This window comes from Ascaphus truei, unplaced genomic scaffold (genome assembly GCF_040206685.1).
Source record: "Ascaphus truei isolate aAscTru1 unplaced genomic scaffold, aAscTru1.hap1 HAP1_SCAFFOLD_282, whole genome shotgun sequence".
NCBI classification, from domain to species: domain Eukaryota; kingdom Metazoa; phylum Chordata; class Amphibia; order Anura; family Ascaphidae; genus Ascaphus; species Ascaphus truei.
Genome location: NW_027455772.1, coordinates 241,570 through 269,189, shown reverse-complemented (window position 1 = coordinate 269,189; position 27,620 = coordinate 241,570). Strand labels below are relative to the sequence as shown.

The 27,620-nt window shown below is 41.6% G+C and overlaps 59 non-coding genes across 59 annotated transcripts; all 59 read right to left on the bottom strand.

The window, feature by feature from the left end:
- Window positions 1-216: 216 nt before the first annotated feature.
- Window positions 217-335, bottom strand: LOC142482023 (5S ribosomal RNA). Its single transcript, XR_012796273.1, has one exon. It is a non-coding gene; the product is annotated as a 5S ribosomal RNA (ribosomal RNA).
- A 286-nt stretch (window positions 336-621) lies between these two features.
- On the bottom strand, window positions 622-740 carry LOC142482022 (5S ribosomal RNA). The gene has a single exon (XR_012796272.1). It is a non-coding gene; the product is annotated as a 5S ribosomal RNA (ribosomal RNA).
- A 676-nt stretch (window positions 741-1,416) lies between these two features.
- LOC142482741 (5S ribosomal RNA) lies at window positions 1,417-1,535 on the bottom strand. The gene has a single exon (XR_012796945.1). It is a non-coding gene; the product is annotated as a 5S ribosomal RNA (ribosomal RNA).
- A 286-nt stretch (window positions 1,536-1,821) lies between these two features.
- On the bottom strand, window positions 1,822-1,940 carry LOC142481827 (5S ribosomal RNA). The gene has a single exon (XR_012796083.1). It is a non-coding gene; the product is annotated as a 5S ribosomal RNA (ribosomal RNA).
- Window positions 1,941-2,226: 286 nt separating this feature from the next.
- On the bottom strand, window positions 2,227-2,345 carry LOC142482021 (5S ribosomal RNA). Its single transcript, XR_012796271.1, has one exon. It is a non-coding gene; the product is annotated as a 5S ribosomal RNA (ribosomal RNA).
- Window positions 2,346-2,631: 286 nt separating this feature from the next.
- On the bottom strand, window positions 2,632-2,750 carry LOC142482324 (5S ribosomal RNA). Its single transcript, XR_012796564.1, has one exon. It is a non-coding gene; the product is annotated as a 5S ribosomal RNA (ribosomal RNA).
- A 286-nt stretch (window positions 2,751-3,036) lies between these two features.
- On the bottom strand, window positions 3,037-3,155 carry LOC142482020 (5S ribosomal RNA). The gene has a single exon (XR_012796270.1). It is a non-coding gene; the product is annotated as a 5S ribosomal RNA (ribosomal RNA).
- A 676-nt stretch (window positions 3,156-3,831) lies between these two features.
- Window positions 3,832-3,950, bottom strand: LOC142482431 (5S ribosomal RNA). Its single transcript, XR_012796668.1, has one exon. It is a non-coding gene; the product is annotated as a 5S ribosomal RNA (ribosomal RNA).
- A 286-nt stretch (window positions 3,951-4,236) lies between these two features.
- LOC142482583 (5S ribosomal RNA) lies at window positions 4,237-4,355 on the bottom strand. The gene has a single exon (XR_012796792.1). It is a non-coding gene; the product is annotated as a 5S ribosomal RNA (ribosomal RNA).
- A 286-nt stretch (window positions 4,356-4,641) lies between these two features.
- LOC142482019 (5S ribosomal RNA) lies at window positions 4,642-4,760 on the bottom strand. The gene has a single exon (XR_012796269.1). It is a non-coding gene; the product is annotated as a 5S ribosomal RNA (ribosomal RNA).
- A 286-nt stretch (window positions 4,761-5,046) lies between these two features.
- LOC142482460 (5S ribosomal RNA) lies at window positions 5,047-5,165 on the bottom strand. Its single transcript, XR_012796696.1, has one exon. It is a non-coding gene; the product is annotated as a 5S ribosomal RNA (ribosomal RNA).
- Window positions 5,166-5,451: 286 nt separating this feature from the next.
- On the bottom strand, window positions 5,452-5,570 carry LOC142482740 (5S ribosomal RNA). Its single transcript, XR_012796944.1, has one exon. It is a non-coding gene; the product is annotated as a 5S ribosomal RNA (ribosomal RNA).
- A 286-nt stretch (window positions 5,571-5,856) lies between these two features.
- On the bottom strand, window positions 5,857-5,975 carry LOC142482582 (5S ribosomal RNA). Its single transcript, XR_012796791.1, has one exon. It is a non-coding gene; the product is annotated as a 5S ribosomal RNA (ribosomal RNA).
- A 286-nt stretch (window positions 5,976-6,261) lies between these two features.
- On the bottom strand, window positions 6,262-6,380 carry LOC142482018 (5S ribosomal RNA). The gene has a single exon (XR_012796268.1). It is a non-coding gene; the product is annotated as a 5S ribosomal RNA (ribosomal RNA).
- A 286-nt stretch (window positions 6,381-6,666) lies between these two features.
- LOC142482017 (5S ribosomal RNA) lies at window positions 6,667-6,785 on the bottom strand. Its single transcript, XR_012796267.1, has one exon. It is a non-coding gene; the product is annotated as a 5S ribosomal RNA (ribosomal RNA).
- Window positions 6,786-7,071: 286 nt separating this feature from the next.
- LOC142482581 (5S ribosomal RNA) lies at window positions 7,072-7,190 on the bottom strand. The gene has a single exon (XR_012796790.1). It is a non-coding gene; the product is annotated as a 5S ribosomal RNA (ribosomal RNA).
- Window positions 7,191-7,476: 286 nt separating this feature from the next.
- On the bottom strand, window positions 7,477-7,595 carry LOC142482362 (5S ribosomal RNA). Its single transcript, XR_012796601.1, has one exon. It is a non-coding gene; the product is annotated as a 5S ribosomal RNA (ribosomal RNA).
- Window positions 7,596-7,881: 286 nt separating this feature from the next.
- LOC142482015 (5S ribosomal RNA) lies at window positions 7,882-8,000 on the bottom strand. The gene has a single exon (XR_012796265.1). It is a non-coding gene; the product is annotated as a 5S ribosomal RNA (ribosomal RNA).
- Window positions 8,001-8,676: 676 nt separating this feature from the next.
- LOC142482429 (5S ribosomal RNA) lies at window positions 8,677-8,795 on the bottom strand. The gene has a single exon (XR_012796666.1). It is a non-coding gene; the product is annotated as a 5S ribosomal RNA (ribosomal RNA).
- A 286-nt stretch (window positions 8,796-9,081) lies between these two features.
- Window positions 9,082-9,200, bottom strand: LOC142482580 (5S ribosomal RNA). The gene has a single exon (XR_012796789.1). It is a non-coding gene; the product is annotated as a 5S ribosomal RNA (ribosomal RNA).
- A 286-nt stretch (window positions 9,201-9,486) lies between these two features.
- Window positions 9,487-9,605, bottom strand: LOC142482014 (5S ribosomal RNA). The gene has a single exon (XR_012796264.1). It is a non-coding gene; the product is annotated as a 5S ribosomal RNA (ribosomal RNA).
- Window positions 9,606-9,891: 286 nt separating this feature from the next.
- Window positions 9,892-10,010, bottom strand: LOC142482459 (5S ribosomal RNA). Its single transcript, XR_012796695.1, has one exon. It is a non-coding gene; the product is annotated as a 5S ribosomal RNA (ribosomal RNA).
- Window positions 10,011-10,296: 286 nt separating this feature from the next.
- LOC142482738 (5S ribosomal RNA) lies at window positions 10,297-10,415 on the bottom strand. The gene has a single exon (XR_012796942.1). It is a non-coding gene; the product is annotated as a 5S ribosomal RNA (ribosomal RNA).
- A 286-nt stretch (window positions 10,416-10,701) lies between these two features.
- LOC142482579 (5S ribosomal RNA) lies at window positions 10,702-10,820 on the bottom strand. Its single transcript, XR_012796788.1, has one exon. It is a non-coding gene; the product is annotated as a 5S ribosomal RNA (ribosomal RNA).
- Window positions 10,821-11,106: 286 nt separating this feature from the next.
- Window positions 11,107-11,225, bottom strand: LOC142482013 (5S ribosomal RNA). Its single transcript, XR_012796263.1, has one exon. It is a non-coding gene; the product is annotated as a 5S ribosomal RNA (ribosomal RNA).
- A 286-nt stretch (window positions 11,226-11,511) lies between these two features.
- LOC142482012 (5S ribosomal RNA) lies at window positions 11,512-11,630 on the bottom strand. The gene has a single exon (XR_012796262.1). It is a non-coding gene; the product is annotated as a 5S ribosomal RNA (ribosomal RNA).
- A 286-nt stretch (window positions 11,631-11,916) lies between these two features.
- Window positions 11,917-12,035, bottom strand: LOC142482011 (5S ribosomal RNA). Its single transcript, XR_012796261.1, has one exon. It is a non-coding gene; the product is annotated as a 5S ribosomal RNA (ribosomal RNA).
- A 286-nt stretch (window positions 12,036-12,321) lies between these two features.
- On the bottom strand, window positions 12,322-12,440 carry LOC142482010 (5S ribosomal RNA). Its single transcript, XR_012796260.1, has one exon. It is a non-coding gene; the product is annotated as a 5S ribosomal RNA (ribosomal RNA).
- Window positions 12,441-12,726: 286 nt separating this feature from the next.
- On the bottom strand, window positions 12,727-12,845 carry LOC142482009 (5S ribosomal RNA). Its single transcript, XR_012796259.1, has one exon. It is a non-coding gene; the product is annotated as a 5S ribosomal RNA (ribosomal RNA).
- Window positions 12,846-13,521: 676 nt separating this feature from the next.
- Window positions 13,522-13,640, bottom strand: LOC142482428 (5S ribosomal RNA). Its single transcript, XR_012796665.1, has one exon. It is a non-coding gene; the product is annotated as a 5S ribosomal RNA (ribosomal RNA).
- A 286-nt stretch (window positions 13,641-13,926) lies between these two features.
- On the bottom strand, window positions 13,927-14,045 carry LOC142482577 (5S ribosomal RNA). Its single transcript, XR_012796786.1, has one exon. It is a non-coding gene; the product is annotated as a 5S ribosomal RNA (ribosomal RNA).
- A 286-nt stretch (window positions 14,046-14,331) lies between these two features.
- On the bottom strand, window positions 14,332-14,450 carry LOC142482008 (5S ribosomal RNA). Its single transcript, XR_012796258.1, has one exon. It is a non-coding gene; the product is annotated as a 5S ribosomal RNA (ribosomal RNA).
- A 286-nt stretch (window positions 14,451-14,736) lies between these two features.
- On the bottom strand, window positions 14,737-14,855 carry LOC142482007 (5S ribosomal RNA). The gene has a single exon (XR_012796257.1). It is a non-coding gene; the product is annotated as a 5S ribosomal RNA (ribosomal RNA).
- A 286-nt stretch (window positions 14,856-15,141) lies between these two features.
- Window positions 15,142-15,260, bottom strand: LOC142482576 (5S ribosomal RNA). The gene has a single exon (XR_012796785.1). It is a non-coding gene; the product is annotated as a 5S ribosomal RNA (ribosomal RNA).
- A 286-nt stretch (window positions 15,261-15,546) lies between these two features.
- Window positions 15,547-15,665, bottom strand: LOC142482006 (5S ribosomal RNA). Its single transcript, XR_012796256.1, has one exon. It is a non-coding gene; the product is annotated as a 5S ribosomal RNA (ribosomal RNA).
- A 286-nt stretch (window positions 15,666-15,951) lies between these two features.
- LOC142482004 (5S ribosomal RNA) lies at window positions 15,952-16,070 on the bottom strand. The gene has a single exon (XR_012796254.1). It is a non-coding gene; the product is annotated as a 5S ribosomal RNA (ribosomal RNA).
- Window positions 16,071-16,356: 286 nt separating this feature from the next.
- On the bottom strand, window positions 16,357-16,475 carry LOC142482003 (5S ribosomal RNA). Its single transcript, XR_012796253.1, has one exon. It is a non-coding gene; the product is annotated as a 5S ribosomal RNA (ribosomal RNA).
- Window positions 16,476-17,151: 676 nt separating this feature from the next.
- Window positions 17,152-17,270, bottom strand: LOC142482427 (5S ribosomal RNA). Its single transcript, XR_012796664.1, has one exon. It is a non-coding gene; the product is annotated as a 5S ribosomal RNA (ribosomal RNA).
- Window positions 17,271-17,556: 286 nt separating this feature from the next.
- On the bottom strand, window positions 17,557-17,675 carry LOC142482899 (5S ribosomal RNA). The gene has a single exon (XR_012797098.1). It is a non-coding gene; the product is annotated as a 5S ribosomal RNA (ribosomal RNA).
- A 286-nt stretch (window positions 17,676-17,961) lies between these two features.
- On the bottom strand, window positions 17,962-18,080 carry LOC142482002 (5S ribosomal RNA). The gene has a single exon (XR_012796252.1). It is a non-coding gene; the product is annotated as a 5S ribosomal RNA (ribosomal RNA).
- Window positions 18,081-18,366: 286 nt separating this feature from the next.
- On the bottom strand, window positions 18,367-18,485 carry LOC142482001 (5S ribosomal RNA). The gene has a single exon (XR_012796251.1). It is a non-coding gene; the product is annotated as a 5S ribosomal RNA (ribosomal RNA).
- Window positions 18,486-18,771: 286 nt separating this feature from the next.
- On the bottom strand, window positions 18,772-18,890 carry LOC142482575 (5S ribosomal RNA). Its single transcript, XR_012796784.1, has one exon. It is a non-coding gene; the product is annotated as a 5S ribosomal RNA (ribosomal RNA).
- Window positions 18,891-19,176: 286 nt separating this feature from the next.
- On the bottom strand, window positions 19,177-19,295 carry LOC142482000 (5S ribosomal RNA). The gene has a single exon (XR_012796250.1). It is a non-coding gene; the product is annotated as a 5S ribosomal RNA (ribosomal RNA).
- Window positions 19,296-19,581: 286 nt separating this feature from the next.
- LOC142481999 (5S ribosomal RNA) lies at window positions 19,582-19,700 on the bottom strand. The gene has a single exon (XR_012796249.1). It is a non-coding gene; the product is annotated as a 5S ribosomal RNA (ribosomal RNA).
- Window positions 19,701-19,986: 286 nt separating this feature from the next.
- Window positions 19,987-20,105, bottom strand: LOC142481998 (5S ribosomal RNA). Its single transcript, XR_012796248.1, has one exon. It is a non-coding gene; the product is annotated as a 5S ribosomal RNA (ribosomal RNA).
- Window positions 20,106-20,781: 676 nt separating this feature from the next.
- On the bottom strand, window positions 20,782-20,900 carry LOC142482426 (5S ribosomal RNA). Its single transcript, XR_012796663.1, has one exon. It is a non-coding gene; the product is annotated as a 5S ribosomal RNA (ribosomal RNA).
- Window positions 20,901-21,186: 286 nt separating this feature from the next.
- On the bottom strand, window positions 21,187-21,305 carry LOC142482898 (5S ribosomal RNA). Its single transcript, XR_012797097.1, has one exon. It is a non-coding gene; the product is annotated as a 5S ribosomal RNA (ribosomal RNA).
- A 286-nt stretch (window positions 21,306-21,591) lies between these two features.
- On the bottom strand, window positions 21,592-21,710 carry LOC142481996 (5S ribosomal RNA). The gene has a single exon (XR_012796247.1). It is a non-coding gene; the product is annotated as a 5S ribosomal RNA (ribosomal RNA).
- A 286-nt stretch (window positions 21,711-21,996) lies between these two features.
- On the bottom strand, window positions 21,997-22,115 carry LOC142481995 (5S ribosomal RNA). The gene has a single exon (XR_012796246.1). It is a non-coding gene; the product is annotated as a 5S ribosomal RNA (ribosomal RNA).
- Window positions 22,116-22,401: 286 nt separating this feature from the next.
- On the bottom strand, window positions 22,402-22,520 carry LOC142481994 (5S ribosomal RNA). Its single transcript, XR_012796245.1, has one exon. It is a non-coding gene; the product is annotated as a 5S ribosomal RNA (ribosomal RNA).
- Window positions 22,521-22,806: 286 nt separating this feature from the next.
- On the bottom strand, window positions 22,807-22,925 carry LOC142481992 (5S ribosomal RNA). The gene has a single exon (XR_012796243.1). It is a non-coding gene; the product is annotated as a 5S ribosomal RNA (ribosomal RNA).
- Window positions 22,926-23,601: 676 nt separating this feature from the next.
- Window positions 23,602-23,720, bottom strand: LOC142482425 (5S ribosomal RNA). The gene has a single exon (XR_012796662.1). It is a non-coding gene; the product is annotated as a 5S ribosomal RNA (ribosomal RNA).
- A 286-nt stretch (window positions 23,721-24,006) lies between these two features.
- On the bottom strand, window positions 24,007-24,125 carry LOC142482897 (5S ribosomal RNA). The gene has a single exon (XR_012797096.1). It is a non-coding gene; the product is annotated as a 5S ribosomal RNA (ribosomal RNA).
- Window positions 24,126-24,411: 286 nt separating this feature from the next.
- Window positions 24,412-24,530, bottom strand: LOC142481991 (5S ribosomal RNA). Its single transcript, XR_012796242.1, has one exon. It is a non-coding gene; the product is annotated as a 5S ribosomal RNA (ribosomal RNA).
- Window positions 24,531-24,816: 286 nt separating this feature from the next.
- On the bottom strand, window positions 24,817-24,935 carry LOC142481990 (5S ribosomal RNA). The gene has a single exon (XR_012796241.1). It is a non-coding gene; the product is annotated as a 5S ribosomal RNA (ribosomal RNA).
- Window positions 24,936-25,611: 676 nt separating this feature from the next.
- LOC142482424 (5S ribosomal RNA) lies at window positions 25,612-25,730 on the bottom strand. Its single transcript, XR_012796661.1, has one exon. It is a non-coding gene; the product is annotated as a 5S ribosomal RNA (ribosomal RNA).
- A 286-nt stretch (window positions 25,731-26,016) lies between these two features.
- Window positions 26,017-26,135, bottom strand: LOC142482423 (5S ribosomal RNA). Its single transcript, XR_012796660.1, has one exon. It is a non-coding gene; the product is annotated as a 5S ribosomal RNA (ribosomal RNA).
- Window positions 26,136-26,421: 286 nt separating this feature from the next.
- On the bottom strand, window positions 26,422-26,540 carry LOC142482896 (5S ribosomal RNA). Its single transcript, XR_012797095.1, has one exon. It is a non-coding gene; the product is annotated as a 5S ribosomal RNA (ribosomal RNA).
- Window positions 26,541-26,826: 286 nt separating this feature from the next.
- On the bottom strand, window positions 26,827-26,945 carry LOC142481989 (5S ribosomal RNA). The gene has a single exon (XR_012796240.1). It is a non-coding gene; the product is annotated as a 5S ribosomal RNA (ribosomal RNA).
- Window positions 26,946-27,620: the final 675 nt, after the last annotated feature.

Sequence of the window (27,620 nt, the reverse complement as noted above, 5' to 3'; positions counted from 1 at the left end):
AGAGACTGAGAAAATGACAGGTGCACTCAAATGTACTATAGACGGAATTCTTGATGTCAGAATTCTATTTTGGAAGGTTGCATTGTGTTGAACTTTCAGAGGAAAAAACGATATATTTCTTTGCCACTGCGGGAAAAAAGTAGCAAGAAATGAAACATTTTCATTTGCTGCGAGGAATGCCATGTATATTTTCATTAGGGAAGCGAAAAATAAAAACCCCTACAGCACCTGGTATTCCCAGGCAGTCTCCCAACCCAGTACTAATCAAGCCTCACCCTGCTTAGCTTCCGAGATCTGACGGGATCGGGCGCTGTCAAGGTAGTATGGCCGTAGGTGGAGATTGCTGTCTCATGATATCCTCTCATTCTTAAATCCATGAGCCTATATCTTGCTCCATGCATACACAGAGACTGAGAAAATGACAGGTGCACTCAAATGTACTATAGACGGAATTCTTGATGTCAGAATTCTATTTTGGAAGGTTGCATTGTGTTGAACTTTCAGAGGAAAAAACGATATATTTCTTTGCCACTGCGGGAAAAAAGTAGCAAGAAATGAAACATTTTCATTTGCTGCGAGGAATGCCATGTATATTTTCATTAGGGAAGCGAAAAATAAAAACCCCTACAGCACCTGGTATTCCCAGGCAGTCTCCCAACCCAGTACTAATCAAGCCTCACCCTGCTTAGCTTCCGAGATCTGACGGGATCGGGCGCTGTCAAGGTAGTATGGCCGTAGGTGGAGATTGCTGTCTCATGATATCCTCTCATTCTTAAATCCATGAGCCTATATCTTGCTCCATGCATACACAGAGACTGAGAAAATGACAGGTGCACTCAAATGTACTATAGACGGAATTCTTGATGTCAGAATTCTATTTTGGAAGGTTGCATTGTGTTGAACTTTCAGAGGAAAAAACGATAGATTTCTTTGCCACTGCGGGAAAAAAGTAGTAAAAAATTTCAGAGGTGCCTATATTCAACCTCCTCCTGTTTGGATTTGAACTCACTATCTCTTCCAAGTATCAGCTTGAACACTGCACACCCCAACTCTGTGAGCCACAAGCTCACCATATAACATGCTGAGTGTTCTGAGGCCTGTATGATATATTTCTAAATGACATGGGAGGCATAAGTGTATTATTGTGACCGTTAAAAAAATACATTCTTGAAGAATTACCTTAAATGGAGAAATTAAATCAGAGACTGAGAAAATGACAGGTGCACTCAAATATACTATAGACGGAATTCTTGATGTCAAAATTCTATTTTGGAAGGTTGCATTGTGTTGAACTTTCAGAGGAAAAAACAATATATTTCTTTGCCACTCCGGGAAAAAAGTAGCAAGAAATGAAACATTTTCATTTGCTGCGAGGAATGCCATGTATATTTTCATTAGGGAAGCGAAAAATAAAAACCCCTACAGCACCTGGTATTCCCAGGCAGTCTCCCAACCCAGTACTAATCAAGCCTCACCCTGCTTAGCTTCCGAGATCTGACGGGATCGGGCGCTTTCAAGGTAGTATGGCCGTAGGTGGAGATTGCTGTCTCATGATATCCTCTCATTCTTAAATCCATGAGCCTATATCTTGCTCCATGCATACACAGAGACTGAGAAAATGACAGGTGCACTCAAATGTACTATAGACGGAATTCTTGATGTCAGAATTCTATTTTGGAAGGTTGCATTGTGTTGAACTTTCTGAGGAAAAAACGATATATTTCTTTGCCACTGCGGGAAAAAAGTAGTAAAAAATGAAACATTTTCATTTGCTGCAAGGAATGCCATGTATATTTTCATTAGGGAAGCAAAAAATAAAAATACCCACAGCACCTGGTATTCCCAGGCAGTCTCCCAACCCAGTACTAATCAAGCCTCACCCTGCTTAGCTTCCGAGATCTGACGGGATCGGGCGCTTTCAAGGTAGTATGGCCGTAGGTGGAGATTGCTGTCTCATGATATCCTCTCATTCTTAAATCCATGAGCCTATATCTTGCTCCATGCATACACAGAGACTGAGAAAATGACAGGTGCACTCAAATGTACTATAGACGGAATTCTTGATGTCAGAATTCTATTTTGGAAGGTTGCATTGTGTTGAACTTTCAGAGGAAAAAACGATATATTTCTTTGCCACTGCGGGAAAAAAGTAGTAAGAAATGAAACATTTTCATTTGCTGCGAGGAATGCCATGTATATTTTCATTAGGGAAGCGAAAAATAAAAACCCCTACAGCACCTGGTATTCCCAGGCAGTCTCCCAACCCAGTACTAATCAAGCCTCACCCTGCTTAGCTTCCGAGATCTGACGGGATCGGGCGCTGTCAAGGTAGTATGGCCGTAGGTGGAGATTGCTGTCTCATGATATCCTCTCATTCTTAAATCCATGAGCCTATATCTTGCTCCATGCATACACAGAGACTGAGAAAATGACAGGTGCACTCAAATGTACTATAGACGGAATTCTTGATGTCAGAATTCTATTTTGGAAGGTTGCATTGTGTTGAACTTTCAGAGGAAAAAACGATAGATTTCTTTGCCACTGCGGGAAAAAAGTAGTAAAAAATGAAACATTTTCATTTGCTGCAAGGAATGCCATGTATATTTTCATTAGTGAAGCAAAAAATAAAAACACTCACAGCACCTGGTATTCCCAGGCAGTCTCCCAACCCAGTACTAATCAAGCCTCACCCTGCTTAGCTTCCGAGATCTGACGGGATCGGGCGCTTTCAAGGTAGTATGGCCGTAGGTGGAGATTGCTGTCTCATGATATCCTCTCATTCTTAAATCCATGAGCCTATATCTTGCTCCATGCATACACAGAGACTGAGAAAATGACAGGTGCACTCAAATGTACTATAGACGGAATTCTTGATGTCAGAATTCTATTTTGGAAGGTTGCATTGTGTTGAACTTTCAGAGGAAAAAACGATATATTTCTTTGCCACTGCGGGAAAAAAGTAGCAAGAAATGAAACATTTTCATTTGCTGCGAGGAATGCCATGTATATTTTCATTAGGGAAGCGAAAAATAAAAACCCCTACAGCACCTGGTATTCCCAGGCAGTCTCCCAACCCAGTACTAATCAAGCCTCACCCTGCTTAGCTTCCGAGATCTGACGGGATCGGGCGCTGTCAAGGTAGTATGGCCGTAGGTGGAGATTGCTGTCTCATGATATCCTCTCATTCTTAAATCCATGAGCCTATATCTTGCTCCATGCATACACAGAGACTGAGAAAATGACAGGTGCACTCAAATGTACTATAGACGGAATTCTTGATGTCAGAATTCTATTTTGGAAGGTTGCATTGTGTTGAACTTTCAGAGGAAAAAACGATAGATTTCTTTGCCACTGCGGGAAAAAAGTAGTAAAAAATTTCAGAGGTGCCTATATTCAACCTCCTCCTGTTTGGATTTGAACTCACTATCTCTTCCAAGTATCAGCTTGAACACTGCACACCCCAACTCTGTGAGCCACAAGCTCACCATATAACATGCTGAGTGTTCTGAGGCCTGTATGATATATTTCTAAATGACATGGGAGGCATAAGTGTATTATTGTGACCGTTAAAAAAATACATTCTTGAAGAATTACCTTAAATGGAGAAATTAAATCAGAGACTGAGAAAATGACAGGTGCACTCAAATATACTATAGACGGAATTCTTGATGTCAGAATTCTATTTTGGAAGGTTGCATTGTGTTGAACTTTCAGAGGAAAAAACAATATATTTCTTTGCCACTCCGGGAAAAAAGTAGCAAGAAATGAAACATTTTCATTTGCTGCGAGGAATGCCATGTATATTTTCATTAGGGAAGCGAAAAATAAAAACCCCTACAGCACCTGGTATTCCCAGGCAGTCTCCCAACCCAGGACTAATCAAGCCTCACCCTGCTTAGCTTCCGAGATCTGACGGGATCGGGCGCTTTCAAGGTAGTATGGCCGTAGGTGGAGATTGCTGTCTCATGATATCCTCTCATTCTTAAATCCATGAGCCTATATCTTGCTCCATGCATACACAGAGACTGAGAAAATGACAGGTGCACTCAAATGTACTATAGACGGAATTCTTGATGTCAGAATTCTATTTTGGAAGGTTGCATTGTGTTGAACTTTCTGAGGAAAAAACGATATATTTCTTTGCCACTGCGGGAAAAAAGTAGTAAAAAATGAAACATTTTCATTTGCTGCAAGGAATGCCATGTATATTTTCATTAGGGAAGCAAAAAATAAAAACACCCACAGCACCTGGTATTCCCAGGCAGTCTCCCAACCCAGTACTAATCAAGCCTCACCCTGCTTAGCTTCCGAGATCTGACGGGATCGGGCGCTTTCAAGGTAGTATGGCCGTAGGTGGAGATTGCTGTCTCATGATATCCTCTCATTCTTAAATCCATGAGCCTATATCTTGCTCCATGCATACACAGAGACTGAGAAAATGACAGGTGCACTCAAATGTACTATAGACGGAATTCTTGATGTCAGAATTCTATTTTGGAAGGTTGCATTGTGTTGAACTTTCAGAGGAAAAAACGATATATTTCTTTGCCACTGCGGGAAAAAAGTAGCAAGAAATGAAACATTTTCATTTGCTGCGAGGAATGCCATGTATATTTTCATTAGGGAAGCGAAAAATAAAAACCCCTACAGCACCTGGTATTCCCAGGCAGTCTCCCAACCCAGTACTAATCAAGCCTCACCCTGCTTAGCTTCCGAGATCTGACGGGATCGGGCGCTGTCAAGGTAGTATGGCCGTAGGTGGAGATTGCTGTCTCATGATATCCTCTCATTCTTAAATCCATGAGCCTATATCTTGCTCCATGCATACACAGAGACTGAGAAAATGACAGGTGCACTCAAATGTACTATAGACGGAATTCTTGATGTCAGAATTCTATTTTGGAAGGTTGCATTGTGTTGAACTTTCAGAGGAAAAAACGATATATTTCTTTGCCACTGCGGGAAAAAAGTAGCAAGAAATGAAACATTTTCATTTGCTGCGAGGAATGCCATGTATATTTTCATTAGGGAAGCGAAAAATAAAAACCCCTACAGCACCTGGTATTCCCAGGCAGTCTCCCAACCCAGTACTAATCAAGCCTCACCCTGCTTAGCTTCCGAAATCTGACGGGATCGGGCGCTGTCAAGGTAGTATGGCCGTAGGTGGAGATTGCTGTCTCATGATATCCTCTCATTCTTAAATCCATGAGCCTATATCTTGCTCCATGCATACACAGAGACTGAGAAAATGACAGGTGCACTCAAATGTACTATAGACGGAATTCTTGATGTCAGAATTCTATTTTGGAAGGTTGCATTGTGTTGAACTTTCAGAGGAAAAAACGATATATTTCTTTGCCACTGCGGGAAAAAAGTAGCAAGAATTGAAACATTTTCATTTGCTGCGAGGAATGCCATGTATATTTTCATTAGGGAAGCGAAAAATAAAAACCCCTACAGCACCTGGTATTCCCAGGCAGTCTCCCAACCCAGTACTAATCAAGCCTCACCCTGCTTAGCTTCCGAGATCTGACGGGATCGGGCGCTTTCAAGGTAGTATGGCCGTAGGTGGAGATTGCTGTCTCATGATATCCTCTCATTCTTAAATCCATGAGCCTATATCTTGCTCCATGCATACACAGAGACTGAGAAAATGACAGGTGCACTCAAATGTACTATAGACGGAATTCTTGATGTCAGAATTCTATTTTGGAAGGTTGCATTGTGTTGAACTTTCTGAGGAAAAAACGATATATTTCTTTGCCACTGCGGGAAAAAAGTAGTAAAAAATGAAACATTTTCATTTGCTGCAAGGAATGCCATGTATATTTTCATTAGGGAAGCAAAAAATAAAAACACCCACAGCACCTGGTATTCCCAGGCAGTCTCCCAACCCAGTACTAATCAAGCCTCACCCTGCTTAGCTTCCGAGATCTGACGGGATCGGGCGCTTTCAAGGTAGTATGGCCGTAGGTGGAGATTGCTGTCTCATGATATCCTCTCATTCTTAAATCCATGAGCCTATATCTTGCTCCATGCATACACAGAGACTGAGAAAATGACAGGTGCACTCAAATGTACTATAGACGGAATTCTTGATGTCAGAATTCTATTTTGGAAGGTTGCATTGTGTTGAACTTTCAGAGGAAAAAACGATATATTTCTTTGCCACTGCGGGAAAAAAGTAGCAAGAAATGAAACATTTTCATTTGCTGCGAGGAATGCCATGTATATTTTCATTAGGGAAGCGAAAAATAAAAACCCCTACAGCACCTGGTATTCCCAGGCAGTCTCCCAACCCAGTACTAATCAAGCCTCACCCTGCTTAGCTTCCGAGATCTGACGGGATCGGGCGCTGTCAAGGTAGTATGGCCGTAGGTGGAGATTGCTGTCTCATGATATCCTCTCATTCTTAAATCCATGAGCCTATATCTTGCTCCATGCATACACAGAGACTGAGAAAATGACAGGTGCACTCAAATGTACTATAGACGGAATTCTTGATGTCAGAATTCTATTTTGGAAGGTTGCATTGTGTTGAACTTTCAGAGGAAAAAACGATAGATTTCTTTGCCACTGCGGGAAAAAAGTAGCAAGAAATGAAACATTTTCATTTGCTGCGAGGAATGCCATGTATATTTTCATTAGGGAAGCAAAAAATAAAAACCCCTACAGCACCTGGTATTCCCAGGCAGTCTCCCAACCCAGTACTAATCAAGCCTCACCCTGCTTAGCTTCCGAGATCTGACGGGATCGGGCGCTGTCAAGGTAGTATGGCCGTAGGTGGAGATTGCTGTCTCATGATATCCTCTCATTCTTAAATCCATGAGCCTATATCTTGCTCCATGCATACACAGAGACTGAGAAAATGACAGGTGCACTCAAATGTACTATAGACGGAATTCTTGATGTCAGAATTCTATTTTGGAAGGTTGCATTGTGTTGAACTTTCAGAGGAAAAAACGATAGATTTCTTTGCCACTGCGGGAAAAAAGTAGTAAAAAATGAAACATTTTCATTTGCTGCAAGGAATGCCATGTATATTTTCATTAGGGAAGCAAAAAATAAAAACACCCACAGCACCTGGTATTCCCAGGCAGTCTCCCAACCCAGTACTAATCAAGCCTCACCCTGCTTAGCTTCCGAGATCTGACGGGATCGGGCGCTTTCAAGGTAGTATGGCCGTAGGTGGAGATTGCTGTCTCATGATATCCTCTCATTCTTAAATCCATGAGCCTATATCTTGCTCCATGCATACACAGAGACTGAGAAAATGACAGGTGCACTCAAATGTACTATAGACGGAATTCTTGATGTCAGAATTCTATTTTGGAAGGTTGCATTGTGTTGAACTTTCAGAGGAAAAAACGATATATTTCTTTGCCACTGCGGGAAAAAAGTAGCAAGAAATGAAACATTTTCATTTGCTGCGAGGAATGCCATGTATATTTTCATTAGGGAAGCGAAAAATAAAAACCCCTACAGCACCTGGTATTCCCAGGCAGTCTCCCAACCCAGTACTAATCAAGCCTCACCCTGCTTAGCTTCCGAGATCTGACGGGATCGGGCGCTGTCAAAGTAGTATGGCCGTAGGTGGAGATTGCTGTCTCATGATATCCTCTCATTCTTAAATCCATGAGCCTATATCTTGCTCCATGCATACACAGAGACTGAGAAAATGACAGGTGCACTCAAATGTACTATAGACGGAATTCTTGATGTCAGAATTCTATTTTGGAAGGTTGCATTGTGTTGAACTTTCAGAGGAAAAAACGATAGATTTCTTTGCCACTGCGGGAAAAAAGTAGCAAGAAATGAAACATTTTCATTTGCTGCGAGGAATGCCATGTATATTTTCATTAGGGAAGCAAAAAATAAAAACCCCTACAGCACCTGGTATTCCCAGGCAGTCTCCCAACCCAGTACTAATCAAGCCTCACCCTGCTTAGCTTCCGAGATCTGACGGGATCGGGCGCTGTCAAGGTAGTATGGCCGTAGGTGGAGATTGCTGTCTCATGATATCCTCTCATTCTTAAATCCATGAGCCTATATCTTGCTCCATGCATACACAGAGACTGAGAAAATGACAGGTGCACTCAAATGTACTATAGACGGAATTCTTGATGTCAGAATTCTATTTTGGAAGGTTGCATTGTGTTGAACTTTCAGAGGAAAAAACGATAGATTTCTTTGCCACTGCGGGAAAAAAGTAGTAAAAAATTTCAGAGGTGCCTATATTCAACCTCCTCCTGTTTGGATTTGAACTCACTATCTCTTCCAAGTATCAGCTTGAACACTGCACACCCCAACTCTGTGAGCCACAAGCTCACCATATAACATGCTGAGTGTTCTGAGGCCTGTATGATATATTTCTAAATGACATGGGAGGCATAAGTGTATTATTGTGACCGTTAAAAAAATACATTCTTGAAGAATTACCTTAAATGGAGAAATTAAATCAGAGACTGAGAAAATGACAGGTGCACTCAAATATACTATAGACGGAATTCTTGATGTCAGAATTCTATTTTGGAAGGTTGCATTGTGTTGAACTTTCAGAGGAAAAAACAATATATTTCTTTGCCACTCCGGGAAAAAAGTAGCAAGAAATGAAACATTTTCATTTGCTGCGAGGAATGCCATGTATATTTTCATTAGGGAAGCGAAAAATAAAAACCCCTACAGCACCTGGTATTCCCAGGCAGTCTCCCAACCCAGGACTAATCAAGCCTCACCCTGCTTAGCTTCCGAGATCTGACGGGATCGGGCGCTTTCAAGGTAGTATGGCCGTAGGTGGAGATTGCTGTCTCATGATATCCTCTCATTCTTAAATCCATGAGCCTATATCTTGCTCCATGCATACACAGAGACTGAGAAAATGACAGGTGCACTCAAATGTACTATAGACGGAATTCTTGATGTCAGAATTCTATTTTGGAAGGTTGCATTGTGTTGAACTTTCTGAGGAAAAAACGATATATTTCTTTGCCACTGCGGGAAAAAAGTAGTAAAAAATGAAACATTTTCATTTGCTGCAAGGAATGCCATGTATATTTTCATTAGGGAAGCAAAAAATAAAAACACCCACAGCACCTGGTATTCCCAGGCAGTCTCCCAACCCAGTACTAATCAAGCCTCACCCTGCTTAGCTTCCGAGATCTGACGGGATCGGGCGCTTTCAAGGTAGTATGGCCGTAGGTGGAGATTGCTGTCTCATGATATCCTCTCATTCTTAAATCCATGAGCCTATATCTTGCTCCATGCATACACAGAGACTGAGAAAATGACAGGTGCACTCAAATGTACTATAGACGGAATTCTTGATGTCAGAATTCTATTTTGGAAGGTTGCATTGTGTTGAACTTTCAGAGGAAAAAACGATATATTTCTTTGCCACTGCGGGAAAAAAGTAGCAAGAAATGAAACATTTTCATTTGCTGCGAGGAATGCCATGTATATTTTCATTAGGGAAGCGAAAAATAAAAACCCCTACAGCACCTGGTATTCCCAGGCAGTCTCCCAACCCAGTACTAATCAAGCCTCACCCTGCTTAGCTTCCGAGATCTGACGGGATCGGGCGCTGTCAAGGTAGTATGGCCGTAGGTGGAGATTGCTGTCTCATGATATCCTCTCATTCTTAAATCCATGAGCCTATATCTTGCTCCATGCATACACAGAGACTGAGAAAATGACAGGTGCACTCAAATGTACTATAGACGGAATTCTTGATGTCAGAATTCTATTTTGGAAGGTTGCATTGTGTTGAACTTTCAGAGGAAAAAACGATATATTTCTTTGCCACTGCGGGAAAAAAGTAGCAAGAAATGAAACATTTTCATTTGCTGCGAGGAATGCCATGTATATTTTCATTAGGGAAGCGAAAAATAAAAACCCCTACAGCACCTGGTATTCCCAGGCAGTCTCCCAACCCAGTACTAATCAAGCCTCACCCTGCTTAGCTTCCGAAATCTGACGGGATCGGGCGCTGTCAAGGTAGTATGGCCGTAGGTGGAGATTGCTGTCTCATGATATCCTCTCATTCTTAAATCCATGAGCCTATATCTTGCTCCATGCATACACAGAGACTGAGAAAATGACAGGTGCACTCAAATGTACTATAGACGGAATTCTTGATGTCAGAATTCTATTTTGGAAGGTTGCATTGTGTTGAACTTTCAGAGGAAAAAACGATATATTTCTTTGCCACTGCGGGAAAAAAGTAGCAAGAATTGAAACATTTTCATTTGCTGCGAGGAATGCCATGTATATTTTCATTAGGGAAGCGAAAAATAAAAACCCCTACAGCACCTGGTATTCCCAGGCAGTCTCCCAACCCAGTACTAATCAAGCCTCACCCTGCTTAGCTTCCGAGATCTGACGGGATCGGGCGCTTTCAAGGTAGTATGGCCGTAGGTGGAGATTGCTGTCTCATGATATCCTCTCATTCTTAAATCCATGAGCCTATATCTTGCTCCATGCATACACAGAGACTGAGAAAATGACAGGTGCACTCAAATGTACTATAGACGGAATTCTTGATGTCAGAATTCTATTTTGGAAGGTTGCATTGTGTTGAACTTTCTGAGGAAAAAACGATATATTTCTTTGCCACTGCGGGAAAAAAGTAGTAAAAAATGAAACATTTTCATTTGCTGCAAGGAATGCCATGTATATTTTCATTAGGGAAGCAAAAAATAAAAACACCCACAGCACCTGGTATTCCCAGGCAGTCTCCCAACCCAGTACTAATCAAGCCTCACCCTGCTTAGCTTCCGAGATCTGACGGGATCGGGCGCTTTCAAGGTAGTATGGCCGTAGGTGGAGATTGCTGTCTCATGATATCCTCTCATTCTTAAATCCATGAGCCTATATCTTGCTCCATGCATACACAGAGACTGAGAAAATGACAGGTGCACTCAAATGTACTATAGACGGAATTCTTGATGTCAGAATTCTATTTTGGAAGGTTGCATTGTGTTGAACTTTCAGAGGAAAAAACGATATATTTCTTTGCCACTGCGGGAAAAAAGTAGCAAGAAATGAAACATTTTCATTTGCTGCGAGGAATGCCATGTATATTTTCATTAGGGAAGCGAAAAATAAAAACCCCTACAGCACCTGGTATTCCCAGGCAGTCTCCCAACCCAGTACTAATCAAGCCTCACCCTGCTTAGCTTCCGAGATCTGACGGGATCGGGCGCTGTCAAGGTAGTATGGCCGTAGGTGGAGATTGCTGTCTCATGATATCCTCTCATTCTTAAATCCATGAGCCTATATCTTGCTCCATGCATACACAGAGACTGAGAAAATGACAGGTGCACTCAAATGTACTATAGACGGAATTCTTGATGTCAGAATTCTATTTTGGAAGGTTGCATTGTGTTGAACTTTCAGAGGAAAAAACGATATATTTCTTTGCCACTGCGGGAAAAAAGTAGCAAGAAATGAAACATTTTCATTTGCTGCGAGGAATGCCATGTATATTTTCATTAGGGAAGCGAAAAATAAAAACCCCTACAGCACCTGGTATTCCCAGGCAGTCTCCCAACCCAGTACTAATCAAGCCTCACCCTGCTTAGCTTCCGAGATCTGACGGGATCGGGCGCTGTCAAGGTAGTATGGCCGTAGGTGGAGATTGCTGTCTCATGATATCCTCTCATTCTTAAATCCATGAGCCTATATCTTGCTCCATGCATACACAGAGACTGAGAAAATGACAGGTGCACTCAAATGTACTATAGACGGAATTCTTGATGTCAGAATTCTATTTTGGAAGGTTGCATTGTGTTGAACTTTCAGAGGAAAAAACGATATATTTCTTTGCCACTGCGGGAAAAAAGTAGCAAGAATTGAAACATTTTCATTTGCTGCGAGGAATGCCATGTATATTTTCATTAGGGAAGCGAAAAATAAAAACCCCTACAGCACCTGGTATTCCCAGGCAGTCTCCCAACCCAGTACTAATCAAGCCTCACCCTGCTTAGCTTCCGAGATCTGACGGGATCGGGCGCTGTCAAGGTAGTATGGCCGTAGGTGGAGATTGCTGTCTCATGATATCCTCTCATTCTTAAATCCATGAGCCTATATCTTGCTCCATGCATACACAGAGACTGAGAAAATGACAGGTGCACTCAAATGTACTATAGACGGAATTCTTGATGTCAGAATTCTATTTTGGAAGGTTGCATTGTGTTGAACTTTCAGAGGAAAAAACGATATATTTCTTTGCCACTGCGGGAAAAAAGTAGCAAGAAATGAAACATTTTCATTTGCTGCGAGGAATGCCATGTATATTTTCATTAGGGAAGCGAAAAATAAAAACCCCTACAGCACCTGGTATTCCCAGGCAGTCTCCCAACCCAGTACTAATCAAGCCTCACCCTGCTTAGCTTCCGAGATCTGACGGGATCGGGCGCTGTCAAGGTAGTATGGCCGTAGGTGGAGATTGCTGTCTCATGATATCCTCTCATTCTTAAATCCATGAGCCTATATCTTGCTCCATGCATACACAGAGACTGAGAAAATGACAGGTGCACTCAAATGTACTATAGACGGAATTCTTGATGTCAGAATTCTATTTTGGAAGGTTGCATTGTGTTGAACTTTCAGAGGAAAAAACGATATATTTCTTTGCCACTGCGGGAAAAAAGTAGCAAGAATTGAAACATTTTCATTTGCTGCGAGGAATGCCATGTATATTTTCATTAGGGAAGCGAAAAATAAAAACCCCTACAGCACCTGGTATTCCCAGGCAGTCTCCCAACCCAGTACTAATCAAGCCTCACCCTGCTTAGCTTCCGAGATCTGACGGGATCGGGCGCTGTCAAGGTAGTATGGCCGTAGGTGGAGATTGCTGTCTCATGATATCCTCTCATTCTTAAATCCATGAGCCTATATCTTGCTCCATGCATACACAGAGACTGAGAAAATGACAGGTGCACTCAAATGTACTATAGACGGAATTCTTGATGTCAGAATTCTATTTTGGAAGGTTGCATTGTGTTGAACTTTCAGAGGAAAAAACGATAGATTTCTTTGCCACTGCGGGAAAAAAGTAGTAAAAAATTTCAGAGGTGCCTATATTCAACCTCCTCCTGTTTGGATTTGAACTCACTATCTCTTCCAAGTATCAGCTTGAACACTGCACACCCCAACTCTGTGAGCCACAAGCTCACCATATAACATGCTGAGTGTTCTGAGGCCTGTATGATATATTTCTAAATGACATGGGAGGCATAAGTGTATTATTGTGACCGTTAAAAAAATACATTCTTGAAGAATTACCTTAAATGGAGAAATTAAATCAGAGACTGAGAAAATGACAGGTGCACTCAAATATACTATAGACGGAATTCTTGATGTCAGAATTCTATTTTGGAAGGTTGCATTGTGTTGAACTTTCAGAGGAAAAAACAATATATTTCTTTGCCACTCCGGGAAAAAAGTAGCAAGAAATGAAACATTTTCATTTGCTGCGAGGAATGCCATGTATATTTTCATTAGGGAAGCGAAAAATAAAAACCCCTACAGCACCTGGTATTCCCAGGCAGTCTCCCAACCCAGGACTAATCAAGCCTCACCCTGCTTAGCTTCCGAGATCTGACGGGATCGGGCGCTTTCAAGGTAGTATGGCCGTAGGTGGAGATTGCTGTCTCATGATATCCTCTCATTCTTAAATCCATGAGCCTATATCTTGCTCCATGCATACACAGAGACTGAGAAAATGACAGGTGCACTCAAATGTACTATAGACGGAATTCTTGATGTCAGAATTCTATTTTGGAAGGTTGCATTGTGTTGAACTTTCTGAGGAAAAAACGATATATTTCTTTGCCACTGCGGGAAAAAAGTAGTAAAAAATGAAACATTTTCATTTGCTGCAAGGAATGCCATGTATATTTTCATTAGGGAAGCAAAAAATAAAAACACCCACAGCACCTGGTATTCCCAGGCAGTCTCCCAACCCAGTACTAATCAAGCCTCACCCTGCTTAGCTTCCGAGATCTGACGGGATCGGGCGCTTTCAAGGTAGTATGGCCGTAGGTGGAGATTGCTGTCTCATGATATCCTCTCATTCTTAAATCCATGAGCCTATATCTTGCTCCATGCATACACAGAGACTGAGAAAATGACAGGTGCACTCAAATGTACTATAGACGGAATTCTTGATGTCAGAATTCTATTTTGGAAGGTTGCATTGTGTTGAACTTTCAGAGGAAAAAACGATAGATTTCTTTGACACTGCGGGAAAAAAGTAGCAAGAAATGAAACATTTTCATTTGCTGCGAGGAATGCCATGTATATTTTCATTAGGGAAGCGAAAAATAAAAACCCCTACAGCACCTGGTATTCCCAGGCAGTCTCCCAACCCAGTACTAATCAAGCCTCACCCTGCTTAGCTTCCGAGATCTGACGGGATCGGGCGCTGTCAAGGTAGTATGGCCGTAGGTGGAGATTGCTGTCTCATGATATCCTCTCATTCTTAAATCCATGAGCCTATATCTTGCTCCATGCATACACAGAGACTGAGAAAATGACAGGTGCACTCAAATGTACTATAGACGGAATTCTTGATGTCAGAATTCTATTTTGGAAGGTTGCATTGTGTTGAACTTTCAGAGGAAAAAACGATATATTTCTTTGCCACTGCGGGAAAAAAGTAGCAAGAATTGAAACATTTTCATTTGCTGCGAGGAATGCCATGTATATTTTCATTAGGGAAGCGAAAAATAAAAACCCCTACAGCACCTGGTATTCCCAGGCAGTCTCCCAACCCAGTACTAATCAAGCCTCACCCTGCTTAGCTTCCGAGATCTGACGGGATCGGGCGCTGTCAAGGTAGTATGGCCGTAGGTGGAGATTGCTGTCTCATGATATCCTCTCATTCTTAAATCCATGAGCCTATATCTTGCTCCATGCATACACAGAGACTGAGAAAATGACAGGTGCACTCAAATGTACTATAGACGGAATTCTTGATGTCAGAATTCTATTTTGGAAGGTTGCATTGTGTTGAACTTTCTGAGGAAAAAACGATATATTTCTTTGCCACTGCGGGAAAAAAGTAGTAAAAAATGAAACATTTTCATTTGCTGCAAGGAATGCCATGTATATTTTCATTAGGGAAGCAAAAAATAAAAACACCCACAGCACCTGGTATTCCCAGGCAGTCTCCCAACCCAGTACTAATCAAGCCTCACCCTGCTTAGCTTCCGAGATCTGACGGGATCGGGCGCTTTCAAGGTAGTATGGCCGTAGGTGGAGATTGCTGTCTCATGATATCCTCTCATTCTTAAATCCATGAGCCTATATCTTGCTCCATGCATACACAGAGACTGAGAAAATGACAGGTGCACTCAAATGTACTATAGACGGAATTCTTGATGTCAGAATTCTATTTTGGAAGGTTGCATTGTGTTGAACTTTCAGAGGAAAAAACGATATATTTCTTTGCCACTGCGGGAAAAAAGTAGCAAGAAATGAAACATTTTCATTTGCTGCGAGGAATGCCATGTATATTTTCATTAGGGAAGCGAAAAATAAAAACCCCTACAGCACCTGGTATTCCCAGGCAGTCTCCCAACCCAGTACTAATCAAGCCTCACCCTGCTTAGCTTCCGAGATCTGACGGGATCGGGCGCTGTCAAGGTAGTATGGCCGTAGGTGGAGATTGCTGTCTCATGATATCCTCTCATTCTTAAATCCATGAGCCTATATCTTGCTCCATGCATACACAGAGACTGAGAAAATGACAGGTGCACTCAAATGTACTATAGACGGAATTCTTGATGTCAGAATTCTATTTTGGAAGGTTGCATTGTGTTGAACTTTCAGAGGAAAAAACGATATATTTCTTTGCCACTGCGGGAAAAAAGTAGCAAGAAATGAAACATTTTCATTTGCTGCGAGGAATGCCATGTATATTTTCATTAGGGAAGCGAAAAATAAAAACCCCTACAGCACCTGGTATTCCCAGGCAGTCTCCCAACCCAGTACTAATCAAGCCTCACCCTGCTTAGCTTCCGAGATCTGACGGGATCGGGCGCTGTCAAGGTAGTATGGCCGTAGGTGGAGATTGCTGTCTCATGATATCCTCTCATTCTTAAATCCATGAGCCTATATCTTGCTCCATGCATACACAGAGACTGAGAAAATGACAGGTGCACTCAAATGTACTATAGACGGAATTCTTGATGTCAGAATTCTATTTTGGAAGGTTGCATTGTGTTGAACTTTCAGAGGAAAAAACGATATATTTCTTTGCCACTGCGGGAAAAAAGTAGCAAGAATTGAAACATTTTCATTTGCTGCGAGGAATGCCATGTATATTTTCATTAGGGAAGCGAAAAATAAAAACCCCTACAGCACCTGGTATTCCCAGGCAGTCTCCCAACCCAGTACTAATCAAGCCTCACCCTGCTTAGCTTCCGAGATCTGACGGGATCGGGCGCTGTCAAGGTAGTATGGCCGTAGGTGGAGATTGCTGTCTCATGATATCCTCTCATTCTTAAATCCATGAGCCTATATCTTGCTCCATGCATACACAGAGACTGAGAAAATGACAGGTGCACTCAAATGTACTATAGACGGAATTCTTGATGTCAGAATTCTATTTTGGAAGGTTGCATTGTGTTGAACTTTCAGAGGAAAAAACGATAGATTTCTTTGCCACTGCGGGAAAAAAGTAGTAAAAAATTTCAGAGGTGCCTATATTCAACCTCCTCCTGTTTGGATTTGAACTCACTATCTCTTCCAAGTATCAGCTTGAACACTGCACACCCCAACTCTGTGAGCCACAAGCTCACCATATAACATGCTGAGTGTTCTGAGGCCTGTATGATATATTTCTAAATGACATGGGAGGCATAAGTGTATTATTGTGACCGTTAAAAAAATACATTCTTGAAGAATTACCTTAAATGGAGAAATTAAATCAGAGACTGAGAAAATGACAGGTGCACTCAAATATACTATAGACGGAATTCTTGATGTCAGAATTCTATTTTGGAAGGTTGCATTGTGTTGAACTTTCAGAGGAAAAAACAATATATTTCTTTGCCACTCCGGGAAAAAAGTAGCAAGAAATGAAACATTTTCATTTGCTGCGAGGAATGCCATGTATATTTTCATTAGGGAAGCGAAAAATAAAAACCCCTACAGCACCTGGTATTCCCAGGCAGTCTCCCAACCCAGGACTAATCAAGCCTCACCCTGCTTAGCTTCCGAGATCTGACGGGATCGGGCGCTTTCAAGGTAGTATGGCCGTAGGTGGAGATTGCTGTCTCATGATATCCTCTCATTCTTAAATCCATGAGCCTATATCTTGCTCCATGCATACACAGAGACTGAGAAAATGACAGGTGCACTCAAATGTACTATAGACGGAATTCTTGATGTCAGAATTCTATTTTGGAAGGTTGCATTGTGTTGAACTTTCTGAGGAAAAAACGATATATTTCTTTGCCACTGCGGGAAAAAAGTAGTAAAAAATGAAACATTTTCATTTGCTGCAAGGAATGCCATGTATATTTTCATTAGGGAAGCAAAAAATAAAAACACCCACAGCACCTGGTATTCCCAGGCAGTCTCCCAACCCAGTACTAATCAAGCCTCACCCTGCTTAGCTTCCGAGATCTGACGGGATCGGGCGCTGTCAAGGTAGTATGGCCGTAGGTGGAGATTGCTGTCTCATGATATCCTCTCATTCTTAAATCCATGAGCCTATATCTTGCTCCATGCATACACAGAGACTGAGAAAATGACAGGTGCACTCAAATGTACTATAGACGGAATTCTTGATGTCAGAATTCTATTTTGGAAGGTTGCATTGTGTTGAACTTTCAGAGGAAAAAACGATATATTTCTTTGCCACTGCGGGAAAAAAGTAGCAAGAAATGAAACATTTTCATTTGCTGCGAGGAATGCCATGTATATTTTCATTAGGGAAGCGAAAAATAAAAACCCCTACAGCACCTGGTATTCCCAGGCAGTCTCCCAACCCAGTACTAATCAAGCCTCACCCTGCTTAGCTTCCGAGATCTGACGGGATCGGGCGCTGTCAAGGTAGTATGGCCGTAGGTGGAGATTGCTGTCTCATGATATCCTCTCATTCTTAAATCCATGAGCCTATATCTTGCTCCATGCATACACAGAGACTGAGAAAATGACAGGTGCACTCAAATGTACTATAGACGGAATTCTTGATGTCAGAATTCTATTTTGGAAGGTTGCATTGTGTTGAACTTTCAGAGGAAAAAACGATATATTTCTTTGCCACTGCGGGAAAAAAGTAGCAAGAATTGAAACATTTTCATTTGCTGCGAGGAATGCCATGTATATTTTCATTAGGGAAGCGAAAAATAAAAACCCCTACAGCACCTGGTATTCCCAGGCAGTCTCCCAACCCAGTACTAATCAAGCCTCACCCTGCTTAGCTTCCGAGATCTGACGGGATCGGGCGCTGTCAAGGTAGTATGGCCGTAGGTGGAGATTGCTGTCTCATGATATCCTCTCATTCTTAAATCCATGAGCCTATATCTTGCTCCATGCATACACAGAGACTGAGAAAATGACAGGTGCACTCAAATGTACTATAGACGGAATTCTTGATGTCAGAATTCTATTTTGGAAGGTTGCATTGTGTTGAACTTTCAGAGGAAAAAACGATAGATTTCTTTGCCACTGCGGGAAAAAAGTAGTAAAAAATGAAACATTTTCATTTGCTGCAAGGAATGCCATGTATATTTTCATTAGGGAAGCAAAAAATAAAAACACCCACAGCACCTGGTATTCCCAGGCAGTCTCCCAACCCAGTACTAATCAAGCCTCACCCTGCTTAGCTTCCGAGATCTGACGGGATCGGGCGCTTTCAAGGTAGTATGGCCGTAGGTGGAGATTGCTGTCTCATGATATCCTCTCATTCTTAAATCCATGAGCCTATATCTTGCTCCATGCATACACAGAGACTGAGAAAATGACAGGTGCACTCAAATGTACTATAGACGGAATTCTTGATGTCAGAATTCTATTTTGGAAGGTTGCATTGTGTTGAACTTTCAGAGGAAAAAACGATATATTTCTTTGCCACTGCGGGAAAAAAGTAGCAAGAAATGAAACATTTTCATTTGCTGCGAGGAATGCCATGTATATTTTCATTAGGGAAGCGAAAAATAAAAACCCCTACAGCACCTGGTATTCCCAGGCAGTCTCCCAACCCAGTACTAATCAAGCCTCACCCTGCTTAGCTTCCGAGATCTGACGGGATCGGGCGCTGTCAAGGTAGTATGGCCGTAGGTGGAGATTGCTGTCTCATGATATCCTCTCATTCTTAAATCCATGAGCCTATATCTTGCTCCATGCATACACAGAGACTGAGAAAATGACAGGTGCACTCAAATGTACTATAGACGGAATTCTTGATGTCAGAATTCTATTTTGGAAGGTTGCATTGTGTTGAACTTTCAGAGGAAAAAACGATATATTTCTTTGCCACTGCGGGAAAAAAGTAGCAAGAAATGAAACATTTTCATTTGCTGCGAGGAATGCCATGTATATTTTCATTAGGGAAGCGAAAAATAAAAACCCCTACAGCACCTGGTATTCCCAGGCAGTCTCCCAACCCAGTACTAATCAAGCCTCACCCTGCTTAGCTTCCGAGATCTGACGGGATCGGGCGCTGTCAAGGTAGTATGGCCGTAGGTGGAGATTGCTGTCTCATGATATCCTCTCATTCTTAAATCCATGAGCCTATATCTTGCTCCATGCATACACAGAGACTGAGAAAATGACAGGTGCACTCAAATGTACTATAGACGGAATTCTTGATGTCAGAATTCTATTTTGGAAGGTTGCATTGTGTTGAACTTTCAGAGGAAAAAACGATATATTTCTTTGCCACTGCGGGAAAAAAGTAGCAAGAATTGAAACATTTTCATTTGCTGCGAGGAATGCCATGTATATTTTCATTAGGGAAGCGAAAAATAAAAACCCCTACAGCACCTGGTATTCCCAGGCAGTCTCCCAACCCAGTACTAATCAAGCCTCACCCTGCTTAGCTTCCGAGATCTGACGGGATCGGGCGCTGTCAAGGTAGTATGGCCGTAGGTGGAGATTGCTGTCTCATGATATCCTCTCATTCTTAAATCCATGAGCCTATATCTTGCTCCATGCATACACAGAGACTGAGAAAATGACAGGTGCACTCAAATGTACTATAGACGGAATTCTTGATGTCAGAATTCTATTTTGGAAGGTTGCATTGTGTTGAACTTTCAGAGGAAAAAACGATAGATTTCTTTGCCACTGCGGGAAAAAAGTAGTAAAAAATTTCAGAGGTGCCTATATTCAACCTCCTCCTGTTTGGATTTGAACTCACTATCTCTTCCAAGTATCAGCTTGAACACTGCACACCCCAACTCTGTGAGCCACAAGCTCACCATATAACATGCTGAGTGTTCTGAGGCCTGTATGATATATTTCTAAATGACATGGGAGGCATAAGTGTATTATTGTGACCGTTAAAAAAATACATTCTTGAAGAATTACCTTAAATGGAGAAATTAAATCAGAGACTGAGAAAATGACAGGTGCACTCAAATATACTATAGACGGAATTCTTGATGTCAGAATTCTATTTTGGAAGGTTGCATTGTGTTGAACTTTCAGAGGAAAAAACAATATATTTCTTTGCCACTCCGGGAAAAAAGTAGCAAGAAATGAAACATTTTCATTTGCTGCGAGGAATGCCATGTATATTTTCATTAGGGAAGCGAAAAATAAAAACCCCTACAGCACCTGGTATTCCCAGGCAGTCTCCCAACCCAGGACTAATCAAGCCTCACCCTGCTTAGCTTCCGAGATCTGACGGGATCGGGCGCTTTCAAGGTAGTATGGCCGTAGGTGGAGATTGCTGTCTCATGATATCCTCTCATTCTTAAATCCATGAGCCTATATCTTGCTCCATGCATACACAGAGACTGAGAAAATGACAGGTGCACTCAAATGTACTATAGACGGAATTCTTGATGTCAGAATTCTATTTTGGAAGGTTGCATTGTGTTGAACTTTCTGAGGAAAAAACGATATATTTCTTTGCCACTGCGGGAAAAAAGTAGTAAAAAATGAAACATTTTCATTTGCTGCAAGGAATGCCATGTATATTTTCATTAGGGAAGCAAAAAATAAAAACACCCACAGCACCTGGTATTCCCAGGCAGTCTCCCAACCCAGTACTAATCAAGCCTCACCCTGCTTAGCTTCCGAGATCTGACGGGATCGGGCGCTGTCAAGGTAGTATGGCCGTAGGTGGAGATTGCTGTCTCATGATATCCTCTCATTCTTAAATCCATGAGCCTATATCTTGCTCCATGCATACACAGAGACTGAGAAAATGACAGGTGCACTCAAATGTACTATAGACGGAATTCTTGATGTCAGAATTCTATTTTGGAAGGTTGCATTGTGTTGAACTTTCAGAGGAAAAAACGATATATTTCTTTGCCACTGCGGGAAAAAAGTAGCAAGAAATGAAACATTTTCATTTGCTGCGAGGAATGCCATGTATATTTTCATTAGGGAAGCGAAAAATAAAAACCCCTACAGCACCTGGTATTCCCAGGCAGTCTCCCAACCCAGTACTAATCAAGCCTCACCCTGCTTAGCTTCCGAGATCTGACGGGATCGGGCGCTGTCAAGGTAGTATGGCCGTAGGTGGAGATTGCTGTCTCATGATATCCTCTCATTCTTAAATCCATGAGCCTATATCTTGCTCCATGCATACACAGAGACTGAGAAAATGACAGGTGCACTCAAATGTACTATAGACGGAATTCTTGATGTCAGAATTCTATTTTGGAAGGTTGCATTGTGTTGAACTTTCAGAGGAAAAAACGATATATTTCTTTGCCACTGCGGGAAAAAAGTAGCAAGAATTGAAACATTTTCATTTGCTGCGAGGAATGCCATGTATATTTTCATTAGGGAAGCGAAAAATAAAAACCCCTACAGCACCTGGTATTCCCAGGCAGTCTCCCAACCCAGTACTAATCAAGCCTCACCCTGCTTAGCTTCCGAGATCTGACGGGATCGGGCGCTGTCAAGGTAGTATGGCCGTAGGTGGAGATTGCTGTCTCATGATATCCTCTCATTCTTAAATCCATGAGCCTATATCTTGCTCCATGCATACACAGAGACTGAGAAAATGACAGGTGCACTCAAATGTACTATAGACGGAATTCTTGATGTCAGAATTCTATTTTGGAAGGTTGCATTGTGTTGAACTTTCAGAGGAAAAAACGATATATTTCTTTGCCACTGCGGGAAAAAAGTAGCAAGAAATGAAACATTTTCATTTGCTGCGAGGAATGCCATGTATATTTTCATTAGGGAAGCGAAAAATAAAAACCCCTACAGCACCTGGTATTCCCAGGCAGTCTCCCAACCCAGTACTAATCAAGCCTCACCCTGCTTAGCTTCCGAGATCTGACGGGATCGGGCGCTGTCAAGGTAGTATGGCCGTAGGTGGAGATTGCTGTCTCATGATATCCTCTCATTCTTAAATCCATGAGCCTATATCTTGCTCCATGCATACACAGAGACTGAGAAAATGACAGGTGCACTCAAATGTACTATAGACGGAATTCTTGATGTCAGAATTCTATTTTGGAAGGTTGCATTGTGTTGAACTTTCAGAGGAAAAAACGATATATTTCTTTGCCACTGCGGGAAAAAAGTAGCAAGAATTGAAACATTTTCATTTGCTGCGAGGAATGCCATGTATATTTTCATTAGGGAAGCGAAAAATAAAAACCCCTACAGCACCTGGTATTCCCAGGCAGTCTCCCAACCCAGTACTAATCAAGCCTCACCCTGCTTAGCTTCCGAGATCTGACGGGATCGGGCGCTGTCAAGGTAGTATGGCCGTAGGTGGAGATTGCTGTCTCATGATATCCTCTCATTCTTAAATCCATGAGCCTATATCTTGCTCCATGCATACACAGAGACTGAGAAAATGACAGGTGCACTCAAATGTACTATAGACGGAATTCTTGATGTCAGAATTCTATTTTGGAAGGTTGCATTGTGTTGAACTTTCAGAGGAAAAAACGATAGATTTCTTTGCCACTGCGGGAAAAAAGTAGTAAAAAATTTCAGAGGTGCCTATATTCAACCTCCTCCTGTTTGGATTTGAACTCACTATCTCTTCCAAGTATCAGCTTGAACACTGCACACCCCAACTCTGTGAGCCACAAGCTCACCATATAACATGCTGAGTGTTCTGAGGCCTGTATGATATATTTCTAAATGACATGGGAGGCATAAGTGTATTATTGTGACCGTTAAAAAAATACATTCTTGAAGAATTACCTTAAATGGAGAAATTAAATCAGAGACTGAGAAAATGACAGGTGCACTCAAATATACTATAGACGGAATTCTTGATGTCAGAATTCTATTTTGGAAGGTTGCATTGTGTTGAACTTTCAGAGGAAAAAACAATATATTTCTTTGCCACTCCGGGAAAAAAGTAGCAAGAAATGAAACATTTTCATTTGCTGCGAGGAATGCCATGTATATTTTCATTAGGGAAGCGAAAAATAAAAACCCCTACAGCACCTGGTATTCCCAGGCAGTCTCCCAACCCAGGACTAATCAAGCCTCACCCTGCTTAGCTTCCGAGATCTGACGGGATCGGGCGCTTTCAAGGTAGTATGGCCGTAGGTGGAGATTGCTGTCTCATGATATCCTCTCATTCTTAAATCCATGAGCCTATATCTTGCTCCATGCATACACAGAGACTGAGAAAATGACAGGTGCACTCAAATGTACTATAGACGGAATTCTTGATGTCAGAATTCTATTTTGGAAGGTTGCATTGTGTTGAACTTTCTGAGGAAAAAACGATATATTTCTTTGCCACTGCGGGAAAAAAGTAGTAAAAAATGAAACATTTTCATTTGCTGCAAGGAATGCCATGTATATTTTCATTAGGGAAGCAAAAAATAAAAACACCCACAGCACCTGGTATTCCCAGGCAGTCTCCCAACCCAGTACTAATCAAGCCTCACCCTGCTTAGCTTCCGAGATCTGACGGGATCGGGCGCTGTCAAGGTAGTATGGCCGTAGGTGGAGATTGCTGTCTCATGATATCCTCTCATTCTTAAATCCATGAGCCTATATCTTGCTCCATGCATACACAGAGACTGAGAAAATGACAGGTGCACTCAAATGTACTATAGACGGAATTCTTGATGTCAGAATTCTATTTTGGAAGGTTGCATTGTGTTGAACTTTCAGAGGAAAAAACGATATATTTCTTTGCCACTGCGGGAAAAAAGTAGCAAGAAATGAAACATTTTCATTTGCTGCGAGGAATGCCATGTATATTTTCATTAGGGAAGCGAAAAATAAAAACCCCTACAGCACCTGGTATTCCCAGGCAGTCTCCCAACCCAGTACTAATCAAGCCTCACCCTGCTTAGCTTCCGAGATCTGACGGGATCGGGCGCTGTCAAGGTAGTATGGCCGTAGGTGGAGATTGCTGTCTCATGATATCCTCTCATTCTTAAATCCATGAGCCTATATCTTGCTCCATGCATACACAGAGACTGAGAAAATGACAGGTGCACTCAAATGTACTATAGACGGAATTCTTGATGTCAGAATTCTATTTTGGAAGGTTGCATTGTGTTGAACTTTCAGAGGAAAAAACGATATATTTCTTTGCCACTGCGGGAAAAAAGTAGCAAGAATTGAAACATTTTCATTTGCTGCGAGGAATGCCATGTATATTTTCATTAGGGAAGCGAAAAATAAAAACCCCTACAGCACCTGGTATTCCCAGGCAGTCTCCCAACCCAGTACTAATCAAGCCTCACCCTGCTTAGCTTCCGAGATCTGACGGGATCGGGCGCTGTCAAGGTAGTATGGCCGTAGGTGGAGATTGCTGTCTCATGATATCCTCTCATTCTTAAATCCATGAGCCTATATCTTGCTCCATGCATACACAGAGACTGAGAAAATGACAGGTGCACTCAAATGTACTATAGACGGAATTCTTGATGTCAGAATTCTATTTTGGAAGGTTGCATTGTGTTGAACTTTCAGAGGAAAAAACGATAGATTTCTTTGCCACTGCGGGAAAAAAGTAGTAAAAAATTTCAGAGGTGCCTATATTCAACCTCCTCCTGTTTGGATTTGAACTCACTATCTCTTCCAAGTATCAGCTTGAACACTGCACACCCCAACTCTGTGAGCCACAAGCTCACCATATAACATGCTGAGTGTTCTGAGGCCTGTATGATATATTTCTAAATGACATGGGAGGCATAAGTGTATTATTGTGACCGTTAAAAAAATACATTCTTGAAGAATTACCTTAAATGGAGAAATTAAATCAGAGACTGAGAAAATGACAGGTGCACTCAAATATACTATAGACGGAATTCTTGATGTCAGAATTCTATTTTGGAAGGTTGCATTGTGTTGAACTTTCAGAGGAAAAAACAATATATTTCTTTGCCACTCCGGGAAAAAAGTAGCAAGAAATGAAACATTTTCATTTGCTGCGAGGAATGCCATGTATATTTTCATTAGGGAAGCGAAAAATAAAAACCCCTACAGCACCTGGTATTCCCAGGCAGTCTCCCAACCCAGGACTAATCAAGCCTCACCCTGCTTAGCTTCCGAGATCTGACGGGATCGGGCGCTTTCAAGGTAGTATGGCCGTAGGTGGAGATTGCTGTCTCATGATATCCTCTCATTCTTAAATCCATGAGCCTATATCTTGCTCCATGCATACACAGAGACTGAGAAAATGACAGGTGCACTCAAATATACTATAGACGGAATTCTTGATGTCAGAATTCTATTTTGGAAGGTTGCATTGTGTTGAACTTTCAGAGGAAAAAACAATATATTTCTTTGCCACTCCGGGAAAAAAGTAGCAAGAAATGAAACATTTTCATTTGCTGCGAGGAATGCCATGTATATTTTCATTAGGGAAGCGAAAAATAAAAACCCCTACAGCACCTGGTATTCCCAGGCAGTCTCCCAACCCAGGACTAATCAAGCCTCACCCTGCTTAGCTTCCGAGATCTGACGGGATCGGGCGCTTTCAAGGTAGTATGGCCGTAGGTGGAGATTGCTGTCTCATGATATCCTCTCATTCTTAAATCCATGAGCCTATATCTTGCTCCATGCATACACAGAGACTGAGAAAATGACAGGTGCACTCAAATGTACTATAGACGGAATTCTTGATGTCAGAATTCTATTTTGGAAGGTTGCATTGTGTTGAACTTTCTGAGGAAAAAACGATATATTTCTTTGCCACTGCGGGAAAAAAGTAGTAAAAAATGAAACATTTTCATTTGCTGCAAGGAATGCCATGTATATTTTCATTAGGGAAGCAAAAAATAAAAACACCCACAGCACCTGGTATTCCCAGGCAGTCTCCCAACCCAGTACTAATCAAGCCTCACCCTGCTTAGCTTCCGAGATCTGACGGGATCGGGCGCTGTCAAGGTAGTATGGCCGTAGGTGGAGATTGCTGTCTCATGATATCCTCTCATTCTTAAATCCATGAGCCTATATCTTGCTCCATGCATACACAGAGACTGAGAAAATGACAGGTGCACTCAAATGTACTATAGACGGAATTCTTGATGTCAGAATTCTATTTTGGAAGGTTGCATTGTGTTGAACTTTCAGAGGAAAAAACGATATATTTCTTTGCCACTGCGGGAAAAAAGTAGCAAGAATTGAAACATTTTCATTTGCTGCGAGGAATGCCATGTATATTTTCATTAGGGAAGCGAAAAATAAAAACCCCTACAGCACCTGGTATTCCCAGGCAGTCTCCCAACCCAGTACTAATCAAGCCTCACCCTGCTTAGCTTCCGAGATCTGACGGGATCGGGCGCTGTCAAGGTAGTATGGCCGTAGGTGGAGATTGCTGTCTCATGATATCCTCTCATTCTTAAATCCATGAGCCTATATCTTGCTCCATGCATACACAGAGACTGAGAAAATGACAGGTGCACTCAAATGTACTATAGACGGAATTCTTGATGTCAGAATTCTATTTTGGAAGGTTGCATTGTGTTGAACTTTCAGAGGAAAAAACGATAGATTTCTTTGCCACTGCGGGAAAAAAGTAGTAAAAAATTTCAGAGGTGCCTATATTCAACCTCCTCCTGTTTGGATTTGAACTCACTATCTCTTCCAAGTATCAGCTTGAACACTGCACACCCCAACTCTGTGAGCCACAAGCTCACCATATAACATGCTGAGTGTTCTGAGGCCTGTATGATATATTTCTAAATGACATGGGAGGCATAAGTGTATTATTGTGACCGTTAAAAAAATACATTCTTGAAGAATTACCTTAAATGGAGAAATTAAATCAGAGACTGAGAAAATGACAGGTGCACTCAAATATACTATAGACGGAATTCTTGATGTCAGAATTCTATTTTGGAAGGTTGCATTGTGTTGAACTTTCAGAGGAAAAAACAATATATTTCTTTGCCACTCCGGGAAAAAAGTAGCAAGAAATGAAACATTTTCATTTGCTGCGAGGAATGCCATGTATATTTTCATTAGGGAAGCGAAAAATAAAA